Genomic DNA, 12,478 nt, shown 5'->3' with positions numbered 1-12,478 from the left:
TATCCAGATGATAAAGGATTGAAGCTTGAGGATTACACTAGTGAAGGCAAGCCTGAGGACTTGTTGGAGTGGATTCGCCAACTAGAGAAAGTAAGTGAGTATAGGGGTTTTGATGATCGAAAGAAGTTCAAAGTTGCTGCCATAAGGCACACGAAATATGCTGGAATTTGGCTTGAAGGATTGCACGCACAAAGAGCCAAGAAAAACAAACCCAAGCTATGTAGTTGAGAGAAGTTGAAGGGAAAGCTTAAAGATAAGTTTTTGCCGGATGATTACGAACTAAGGCAGTTCACGAAATTACCTTGTTCGAGTTCTTTACTTGTTTGTTCGAGTTTCTTGAAGTTCATATCTTCAAGATTCATATTCATACTTGATTATTAGATTGGTTAAAAGAGTCGATCTTTATATGAAATAGGTCATAAAGATTGAATCTTAATATTGCATAGGCTTCATTGGTAGCTCGAGAACTATAGGATCTTTTATTAACCTCTATTAGGATCCACACAACCCTCAATTTGTAAATTCAATGCAATGCACTCGAATTGTTAAATTAAAATACACACACAACCTGATTTGAGGGAATTAGACTCACAAAAATAATAGGACCCCTATATCATTCAAAAACTAAAAAAAAAGAATTATAAAGCAAATGATGTGTTTGTGGATAGTAAAATCAATAATAAGTCTCAAAACACCCGAATCTCACTTCTACTTGTTTAAAGATTCGATCTTTATATGAAATAGGGCATAAAGATTGAATCTTTATAATGAACATGCTTTGTTGTTAGCTCGAGAACTAGAGGATCTTTCATTAACCTCTATTAGGATCCACACAAACCTTAATTTGTAAGTTCAATGCAATGCACTCGAATTGTTAAATTAAAATACACACACACACCTGATTTAAGGGAATTAGACTCACAAACATAAAAGGACCCCCATATCATTTAAAAACTAAAAAAAAAATTAATTATAAAGCAAATGATGTGTTTGTGGATAGTAAAATCAATAACAAGTCTCAAAACACTCGAATCTCACTTCAACTTGTTGAAAGATTCGATCTTTATATGAAATAGGGCATAAAGATTGAATCTTTATATTGAATAGGCTTTGTTGTTAGCTCCAGAACTAGAGGATCCTTTATTAACCTCTATTAGGATCCACATAACCCTCAAATTGTAAATTCATGGCAATGCACTCGAATTGTTAAATTACAACACACACACACCTGATTTAATGGAATTAAACTCACAAACATAATAGGACCCCTATATCATTCAACAACAAAAGAAAAAGACTTATAAAGCAAATGATGTGTTTGTGGAAAGTAAAATCAATAACAATGTGCTTGTTGAAAGATTCGATCTTTATATGAAATAGGGCATAAAGATTGAATCTTTATATTGAATAGGCTTTGTTGTTAGCTCGAGATCTTGGGGATCTTTCATTAACCTCTATTAGGATCCACACAAACCTCAATTTGTAAGTTCAATGCAATGCACTCGAATGTTAAATTAAAACACACATACACCTGATTTGAGGGAATTAGACTAACAAACATAATAGGACCCCTATATCATTCAAAAAGTAAAAAAAAGAATTACAAAGCAAATGATGTGTTTGTGGAAAGTCTAATCAATAACAAGTCTCAAAACACCCGAATATAACTTCTACTTGTTGAAAGATTCGATCTTTATATGAAATAGGGCATAAAGTTTGAATCTTTATATTCAATAGGCTTTCGTGTTAGCTCAAGAACTAGATGATCTTTCATTAACCTATATTAGGATCCACACAAACCTCGATTTGTAACTTCAATGCATTGCACTCGAATTGTTAAATTAAAGCACACACACCTGATTTAAGGGAATTAAACTCACAAACTTAATTGGACCCCTATATTACTTAACAATGAAAAAAAAATTAAAGCAAATGATGTGTTTGTGGATAGTAAAATCAATAACAAGTCTCAAAACACTCGAATCTCACTTCTACTTGTTGAATGATTCGATCTTTATATGAAATAGGGCATAGAGATTGAATATTTATATAGAATAGGCTTTTTTTGTTAGCTCGAGAACTAGAGGATCCTTTATTAACCTCTATTAGGATCCTCACAACCGTCAATTTGTAAATTCAATGCAATGCACTAGAATTGTTAAATTAAAACACACACACATGATTTGAGAGAATTAGGCTCACAAACATAATAGGACCCCTATATCATTCAAAAACTAAAACAAAGAATTATAAAGCAAATGATGTGTTTGTGGATAGTAAAATCAATAACAAGTCTCAAAACACCCGAATCTCACTTCTACTTGTTGAAATATTCGATCTTTATATGAAATAAGGCATAAAGATTGAATCTTTATATTGCATAGGCTTTGTTGTTACCCCGAGAACTAGAGGATCTTTTATTAACCTCTACTAGGATACACACAACTCTCAATTTGTAAATTTAATGCAATGCACTCGAATTGTTAACTTAAAACACACACACCTGATTTAAGGGAATTAAACTCACAAATATAATAGGACCCCTATATTATTTAAACAATGAAAAAAAAAAGAATTATAAAGCAAATGATGTGTTTGTGGATAGTAAAATCAATAACAAGTCTCAAAACACTCGAATTCACTTCTACTTGTTGAAAGAGTCGATCTTTATTGGAAATAGGGCATAAAGATTGATGTGATTCATAATGAAGAATTCACTAGAGTTGGGCTCTTTGATGTAGTTTAGTGGATGTTGATTATGAAAGTTTGTATTTTTGTTTGTTTTTTTTAATTAGTTACTGGATATGAAGAACTCAGGCGTATTTTCGGCTCACAGTTCAACTAGGGTTTTTGGATTCACTCCTGAAACAAGGTGGATTCTCTCCTGAAACAATAATTAACTCAAAATCACTCTTTTTTATTCATTATGGCTGAAAATCTCTTATATAGTGCAAGATTTTCCTAAACCTACTTGAACTAGTAAAACAAATAAACTTATTTATCTTTATCTTAATGATCAAGATAAATAATTATCCTAAATTAAACATACTTCACGCCTAATAAGACTCCTATAGTTCGACTCCCAAATATAATAGGATTCCTTTATCAACTTAAACACTTAATTAAAATAAAACTGAAATTAAATTCCTAATTTACATAGAATCTTAACAGAACTAGAATTCTATATAATGATTACCATTTCCATATCAAACTCCCCCTCTAGAAAAAAACTTGTCCACAAGTTTTAGTCTGGAAAGCATGGAACCAAATCACAGGAAGGAAATGTTGCACATAGCCTACTTTTTCCACAATTTCAAATGGTCCTTCATCCATAGGTTCTCCATCTTTATGATTCACATGAAGTTTTTGAGCAGAAAGTGACAACCATACTTTGTCTCCTAAGTCCATCTTATAAACTTGGTGCAATTGTAGCAGTTGTTGTCTCCCTTCCTTTTTGTTTTGTGCAGTTTTTAGAACTTCATGATGACATGAACTTATGCATACATGACCTTTGTCTTGGCTATCCTTTTCCTTCTCCTTGGGGCGCCTAGATTTAGGTGGTAAGGATTGCAAAATCATTCTTTTATCCCCCATTAAAACTGAGTATGCATTAGTTTTCCCATTATGCATCACATGTCTATCACTTTGCCATGGTCTTCCTAATAATAATGAACATGCAATCATTGGTAAAGCATCACACCAAAGTTGATCCATGTATTCACCAACACGAAAACCAACTAAAGCTTGTTTACGTACCCAAATGCTATCATCATTCAACCAGCTGAGTTTATAGGGATTTGGATGCTTGCACATTTGCAGATTTAATGCTTCAGCCATATTCACATCACAAACGTTAGTACATGAACCATTATCTATGATAAAAGGACAAACTTTACCCTTGATGATGCAGTTGGAATGGAATAAATTGGTACGTTGATCATCCACAGAATCATCATAGTTAGAAGATAACAAAGAGCGACGAATTAACAAGGAAGGATGCTCTTGTTCTGGTTCACATATAGGTTGATTCGACCAAAACTCATCCTCATCCATAGAAGTAGAAGGATGGTGCTCTTCTTCGGCCAAATAAAGGACTAGTTCCTCTCGTGTGGTAACAGTTGTGTTAGGGCAGTGCTTGGCAATATGGCCGAGGCCTTGGCAACGAAAACATAGAGGTTTCTTACTCCAAATAGTGGCACTGGAGTTTGGTGTTGTAGATGTTGTGGTGGATGGCGTGGAAGCTGGAGGTTGAGTACTCGGCACTTCTGGCGTGGGGTTGGAAGGGGAGGCCGAAGGTGGAGACGAAGGCAAAGAAGCAGCCCATGGAGTATGTGTGCGATTTTCCCGTAGTTGACGTTCAATTTTAGTAGCTAAAATACACACATCATCAAAAGTTACGTATTGTTGCAACTCAAGAAGATTGGCAATGGATCTATTGAGACCAACAAGAAAGCGAGCATTTTTTTTGTTCATTTGCTTCTTTAATATCGCATGCCATATGTAATCTTTCAAATTCTTTGATGTAGAGTTCAACACTCATAGTAGCCTGACGTAAAGCAGTGAGGCGCATAAATAACTCTTGGCGGTAGGTGCGAGGCACAAAGCGTTTGCACATCTTGGTCTTTAGGGAGGACCAACAATCAATAGGAGGCTTTTCTTCTCTTGCACGCCTAGTGCGGGTAGACTCATACCAAAGGGAGGCATACTTTGTGAGTTTAAGGATAGCATAGGAGAAGCGAGACCCATCACTAAGCTTTCGGTGCTCAAAGTGGCGTTCAATCCTTTGTACCCTCTCCAAATATGCTTCGGGATCCAAGTCTCCATCAAAAGCAGGTAACTCGGCTAAGCGAAGGTCTTCGTCACGCTCGAGGTGGGTGACTTTTGTGGCGAGGGCCGCATGTGATGCCATGAGGGCTTCAAGCTTGTCGTTGATGGCCGAGAGCATGTCGACCGGAGGATCTCCCATGGTGCGGGATCGTAGTCGAGGGCTCGCGATGATGCGCGAGGATGCAGCGCGCAGATGTGCGAGGTGTAGGCGGGAGGCTGCCGAGGGAGGGCATGAGTGATGCGAGCAGTAGACGAAGGCTAGGCGAGGGATGTGCGGCAGTAGGTAGCAATGACGGATAAGGGTGAAGTAGCAGCAGCCACACCACTTGATGTGATTCTTAATGAAGAATTCACTAGAGTTGGGCTCTTTGATGTAGTTTAGTGGATGTTGATTATGAAAGTTTGAATTTTTGTTTGTTTTTATTTAATTAGTAACTGGATATGAAGAACTCAGGCGTATTTTCGGCTTACAGTTCAACTAGGGTTTTTAGATTCACTCCTGAAACAAGGTGGATTCTCTCCTGAAACAATAATTAACTCAAAATCATTCTTTTTTATTCATTATGGCCGAAAATCTCTTATATAGTGCAAGATTTTCCTAAACCTACTTGAACTAGTAAAACAAATAAACTTATTTATCTTTATCTTAAGGATCAAGATAATTATTATCCTAAATTAAACATACTTTACGCCTAATAAGACACCTAGTTCGACTCTGATAAGGAATTAGACTCCTAATAAATTTAATAGGATTCCTTTATAAACCTAAACACTTAATTAAAATAAAACAGAAATTAAATTCCTAATTTACATAGAATCCTAACAGAACTAGAATTCTATATAATGATTACCATTTCCATATCAAAGATTGAATCTTTATCTTACATAGGCTTTGTTTTTAGCTTAAGAACTAGAGGATCTTTTATTAACCTCTATTAGGATCCACACAACCCTCAATTTGTAAATTCAATGCTATGCACTCGACTTGTTAAATTAAAACACACACAACTGATTTAAGGATATTAACTCCAAACATAATAGGACCCCTATATTGTTTAACATAAAAAAAAAAATTATAAAGCAAATGATGTGTTTGTGGATAGTAAAATCAATAAAAAGTCTCAAAACACCCGAATCTCACTTCTACTTGTTGAAAAATTCGATCTTTATATGAAATAGGGCATAAAGATTGAATCTTTATATTACATAGGCTTTGTTGTTGGCTCAAGAACTAGAGGATCTTTATTAACCTCTATTAGGATCACAACAACCTAATTTGTAATTCAATGCAATGCACTCGAATTGTTAAATTAAAACACACACACCATTTAGGGAATTAACTCACAAACATAATAGGACCCCTTTATTATATAAAAAAAAAAAAGAATTATAAAGCAAATGATGTGTTTGTGGATAGTAAAATCAATAACAAGTCTCAAAACACCGAATCTCACTTCTACTTGTTGAAAGATTCGATCTTTATATGAAATAGGCATAAATTTGAATCTTTATATTGTAGGCTTTGTTGTAGCTCGAGAACTAGAGGATCTTTTATTAACCTCTATTAGGATCCACACAAACCTCAATTTGTAAATTCAATGCAATGCATCGAATTGTTAAATTAAAAACACACACACCTGATTTAAGGGAATTAAACTCCTAAACATAATAGGACCCCTATATCATTAAAATAAAAAAAAGAATTATAAAGCAAATGATGTGTTTGTGGATAGTAAAATCAATAACAAGTCTCAAAACACTCGAATCTCACTTCTACTTGTTGAAAGATTCGATCTTTATATGAAATAGGGCATAAAGATTGAATCTTATATTGAATAGGCTTTGTTGTTAGCTCGAGAACTAGAGGATCTTTATTAACCTCTATTAGGATCCACACAACCCCAATTTGTAATTCAATGCAATGCACTTAATTGTTAAATTAAAACACACACACTGATTTGAGGGAATTAGACTCAAAAACATAATAGGACCCCTATATCATTCAAAAACTAAAAAAAAATTATAAAGCAAATGATGTGTTTGTGGATAGTAAAATCAATAACAAGTCTCAAAACACCAATCTCACTTCTACTTGTTAAAGATTCGATCTTTATATGAAATAGGGCATAAAGATTGAATCTTTATATGAAAGGCTTTGTTGTTAGCTCGAGAACTAGAGGATCTTTCATTAACCTCTATTAGGATCCACACAAACCTCAATTTGTAAGTTCAATGCAATGCACTCGAATTGTTAAATTAAAACACACACACACACCTGATTTGAGGGAATTAGACTCACAAACATAATAGGACCCTATATCATTAAAAACTAAAAAAAAAGAATTATAAAGCAAATGATGTGTTTGTGGATAGTAAAATCAATAACAAGTCTCAAAACACTCGAATCTCACTTCTACTTGTTGAAAGATTCGATCTTTATATGAAATAGGGCATAAAGATTGAATCTTTATATTGAATAGGCTTTGTTGTTAGCTCGAGAACTAGAGGATCTTTATTAACCTCTATTAGGATCCACACAACCTCAATTTGTAAGTTCAATGCAATGCACTCGAATTGTTAAATTAAAAACACACACACCTGATTTAGGAGAATTAAACTCACAAACATAATAGGACCCCTATTCATTCAAAACAAAAAAAAAATTATAAAGCAAATGATGTGTTTGTGGATAGTAAAATCAATAACAAGTCTCAAAACACCGAATCTCACTTTACTTGTTGAAAGATTCGATCTTTATATGAAATAGGGCATAAAGATTGAATCTTTATATTGAATAGGCTTTGTTGTTAGCTCGAGAACTAGAGGATTTTTCATTAACCTCTATTAGGATCCACACAAACCTCAATTTGTAAGTTCAATGCAATGCACTCGAATTGTTAAATTAAAATACACACACCTGATTTGAGGAATTAGACTCACAAACATAATAGGACCCCTATATCATTAAAAAACTAAAAAAAAAATTATAAAGCAAAGATGTGTTTTGGATAGTAAAATCAATAACAAGTCTCAAAAACACCTCGAATCTCACTTCTACTGTTGAAAGATTCGATCTTTATATGAAATAGGGCATAAAGTTGAATCTTTATATTGAATAGGCTTTTTTGTTAGAACTTGAGGATTTTTCATTAACCTCTATTAGGATCCACACAAACCTCAATTTGTAAGTTCAATGCAATGCACTCGAATTGTTAAATTAAAAACACACACACCTGATTTAGGGAATTAGACTCACAAACATAATGGACCCCTATATCATTAAAAAAAAAATAAAAAAAAAATTATAAAGCAAATGATGTGTTTGTGGATAGTAAAATCAATAACAAGTCTCAAAACACCTCGAATCTACTTTACTTGTTGAAAGATTCGATCTTTATATGAAATAGGGCATAAAGATTGAATCTTTATATTGAATAGGCTTTGTTTTAGCTCAGAACTAGAGGCTCTTTTATTAACCTCTATTAGGATCCACACAAACCTCAATTTGTAATTCAATGCAATGCACTCGAATTGTTAAATTAAAACACAACACACTCTGATTTAAGGAATTAGACTCACAAACATAATAGGACCCCTATATTTAACAATAAAAAAAAAATTATAAAGCAAATGATGTGTTTGTGGATAGTAAAATCAATAACAAGTCTCAAACACTCGAATCTCACTTCTACTTGTTGAAAGACGATCTTTATATGAAATAGGGCATAAAGATTGAATCTTTATATATTGAATAGGCTTTGTTGTTAGCTCAGAACTAGAGGATCTTTATTAACCTCTATTAGGATCACACAACCACTCAATTTGTAATTCAATGCAATGCACTCGAATTGTTAAATTAAACACACACACACCTGATTGAGGGAATTAGTCTCACAAACATAATAAGACCCCTATATATTAAAAATAAAAAAGAATTATAAAGCAAATGATGTGTTTGTGGATAGTAAAATCAATAACAAGTCTCAAACACCTCAATCTCACTTCTACTTGTTGAAAGATTCGATCTTTATATGAAATAGGGCATAAAGATTGAATCTTTATATTGAATAGGCTTTGTTGTTAGCTCGAGAACTAGAGGATCTTCATTAACCTCTATTAGGATCCACACAAACCTCAATTTGTAAGTTCAATGCAATGCACTCGAATTGTTAAATTAAAACACACACACACCTGATTTAAGGGAATTAGACTCACAAACATAATAGGACCCCTATATTATTAAAAAACAAAAAAAAAAGAATTATAAAGCAAATGATGTGTTTGTGGATAGTAAAATCAAAACAATCTCAAAACACTCAATCTCACTTCTACTTGTTGAAAGATTCGATCTTTATATGAAATAGGGCATAAAGATTGAATCTTTATATTGAATAGGCTTTTTTGTTAGCTCGAGAACTAGAGGATCTTTCATTAACCTCTATTAGGATCCACACAAACCTCAATTTGTAAGTTCAATGCAATGCACTCGAATTGTTAAATTAAAACACACACACACACATGATTTGAGGGAATTAGACTCACAAACATAATAGGACCCCTATATCATTCAAAAACTAAAAAAGAATTATAAAGCAAATGATGTGTTTGTGGATAGTAAAATCAATAACAAGTCTCAAAACACTCAAATCTCACTTCTACTTGTTGAAAGATTCGATCTTTATATGAAATAGGGCATAAAGATTAATCTTTATATTGAATAGGCTTTGTTGTTAGCTCGAGAACTAGAGGATCTTTCATTAACCTCTATTAGGATCCACACAAACCTCAATTTGTAAGTTCAATGCAATGCACTCGAATTGTTAAATTAAAACAAAACCAACACCTATTTGAGGGAATTAGACTCACAAACATAATAGGACCCCTATCATTAAAACTAAAAAAAAAAGAATTATAAAGCAAATGATGTGTTTGTGGATAGTAAAATCAATAACAAGTCTCAAAACACTCGAATCTCACTTCTACTTGTTGAAAGATTCGATCTTTATATGAAATGGGCATAAAGTTGAATCTTTATATTGAATAGGCTTTGTTGTTGCTCGAGAATAGAGGATCTTTCATTAACCTCTATTAGGATCCACACAAACCTCAATTTGTAATTCAATGCAATGCACTCGAATTGAATTAAAATCACACACACACCTGATTTAGGGAATTAACTCACAAACATAATAGGACCCCATATATTAACAATAAAAAAAAAGAATTATAAAGCAAATGATGTGTTTGTGGATAGTAAAATCAATAACAAGTCTCAAAACACCAATCTCACTTCACTTGTTGAAAGATTCGATCTTTATATGAAATAGGGCATAAAGATTGAATCTTTATATTGAATAGGCTTTGTTGTTAGCTCGAGAACTAGAGGATCTTTCATTAACCTCTATTAGGATCCACACAAACCTCAATTTGTAATTCAATGCAATGCACTCGAATTGTTAAATTAAAACACACACACACCTGATTTAGGGAATTAACTCACAAACATAATAGGACCCCTATATCATTTAAACAATAAAAAAAAGAATTATAAAGCAAATGATGTGTTTGTGGATAGTAAAATCAATAACAAGTCTCAAAACACCGAATCTCACTTCTACTTGTTGAAAATTCGATCTTTATATGAAATAGGGCATAAAGATTGAATCTTTATATTGAATAGGCTTTGTTGTTAGCTCGAGAACTAGAGGATCTTTCATTAACCTCTATTAGGATCCACACAACCCTCAATTTGTAATTCAATGCAATGCACTCGAATTGTTAAATTAAAACACACACCTGATTTGAGGGAATTAGACTCACAAACATAATAGGACCCCTATATCATTAACAAATAAAAAAAAGAATTATAAAGCAAATGATGTGTTTGTGGATAGTAAAATCAATAACAAGTCTCAAAACACCAATCTCACTTCTACTTGTTGAAAGATTCGATCTTTATATGAAATAGGGCATAAAGATTGAATCTTTATATTGAATAGGCTTTGTTGTTAGCTCGAGAACTAGAGGATCTTCTTATCCTCTATTAGGATCCACACAAACCTCAATTTGTAATTCAATGCAATGCACTCGAATTGTTAAATTAAAACACACAACCTGATTAAGGGTATTAATCTCACAAACATAATAGGACCCCTATATTTAAACATAAAAAAAAAAAAATTATAAAGCAAATGATGTGTTTGTGGATAGTAAAATCAATAACAAGTCTCAAAACACTCGAATCTCATTTCTACTTGTTGAAAGATTCGATCTTTATATGAAATAGGGCATAAAGATTGAATCTTTATATTGAATAGGCTTTGTTGTTAGCTCGAGAACTAGAGGATCTTTATTAACCTCTATTAGGATCCACACAACCTCAATTTGTAATTCAATGCAATGCACTCGAATTGTTAGATTAAAACACACACACACCTGATTGAGGGAATTAGTCTCACAAACATAATAAGACCCCTATATATTAAAAATAAAAAAAAGAATTATAAAGCAAATGATGTGTTTGTGGTAGTAAAATCAATAACAAGTCTCAAAACACCAATCTCACTTCTACTTGTTGAAAGATTCGATCTTTATATGAAATAGGGCATAAAGATTGAATCTTTATATTGAATAGGCTTTGTTGTTAGCTCGAGAACTAGAGGATCTTCTATTAACCTCTATTAGGATCCACACAACCCAATTTGTAATTCAATGCAATGCACTCGAATTGTTAAATTATAACACACACACCTGATTAAGGGAATTAATCTCACAAACATAATAGGACCCCTATATCATTTAAACAATTAAAAAAAGAATTATAAAGCAAATGATGTGTTTGTGGATAGTAAAATCAATAACAAGTCTCAAAACACCAATCTCACTTCTACTTGTTGAAAGATTCGATCTTTATATGAAATAGGGCATAAAGATTGAATCTTTATATTGAATAGGCTTTGTTGTTAGCTCGAGAACTAGAGGATCTTTATTAACCTCTATTAGGATCCCACAAACCTCAATTTGTAATTTCAATACAATGCACTCGAATTGTTAAATTAAAACACACACACTGATTTGAGGGAATTAGACTCACAAACATAATAGGACCCCTATATCATTCAAAACTAAAAAAAGAATTATAAAGCAAATGATGTGTTTGTGGATAGTAAAATCAATAACAAGTCTCAAAACACCAATCTCACTTCTACTTGTTGAAAGATTCGATCTTTATATGAAATAGGGCATAAAGATTAATCTTTATATTGAATAGGCTTTGTTGTTAGCTCGAGAACTAGAGGATCTTTCATTAACCTCTATTAGGATCCACACAAACCTCAATTTGTAAGTTCAATGCAATGCACTCGAATTGTTAAATTAAAACACACACACACACTGATTTAGGGAATTAGACTCACAAACAATAGGACCCCTATATCATTAAAAACTAAAAAAAGAATTATAAAGCAAATGATGTGTTTGTGGATAGTAAAATCAATAACAAGTCTCAAAACACCGAATCTCACTTCTACTTGTTGAAAGATTCGATCTTTATATGAAATGGGCATAAAGATTGAATCTTTATATTGAATAGGCTTTGTTGTTAGCTCGAGAACTAGAGGATCTTTCATTAACCTCTATTAGGATCCACACA

General features: G+C 32.9%; 1 long non-coding RNA gene across 1 annotated transcript; it reads right to left on the bottom strand.

The window, feature by feature from the left end:
• Positions 1–456: 456 nt before the first annotated feature.
• Positions 457–12,220, bottom strand: LOC130590349 (uncharacterized). Its single transcript, XR_008967980.1, has 2 exons — positions 11,898–12,220; positions 457–568 (listed from the first exon to the last, which is right to left on the bottom strand). It is a non-coding gene; the product is annotated as an uncharacterized LOC130590349 (long non-coding RNA).
• Positions 12,221–12,478: the final 258 nt, after the last annotated feature.

The sequence above is a fragment of the Beta vulgaris genome, chromosome 2 (genome assembly GCF_026745355.1).
Source record: "Beta vulgaris subsp. vulgaris cultivar EL10 chromosome 2, EL10.2, whole genome shotgun sequence".
In the NCBI taxonomy this organism is placed as follows: domain Eukaryota; kingdom Viridiplantae; phylum Streptophyta; class Magnoliopsida; order Caryophyllales; family Amaranthaceae; genus Beta; species Beta vulgaris.
This window is presented reverse-complemented; position numbering and strand designations above follow the sequence as displayed.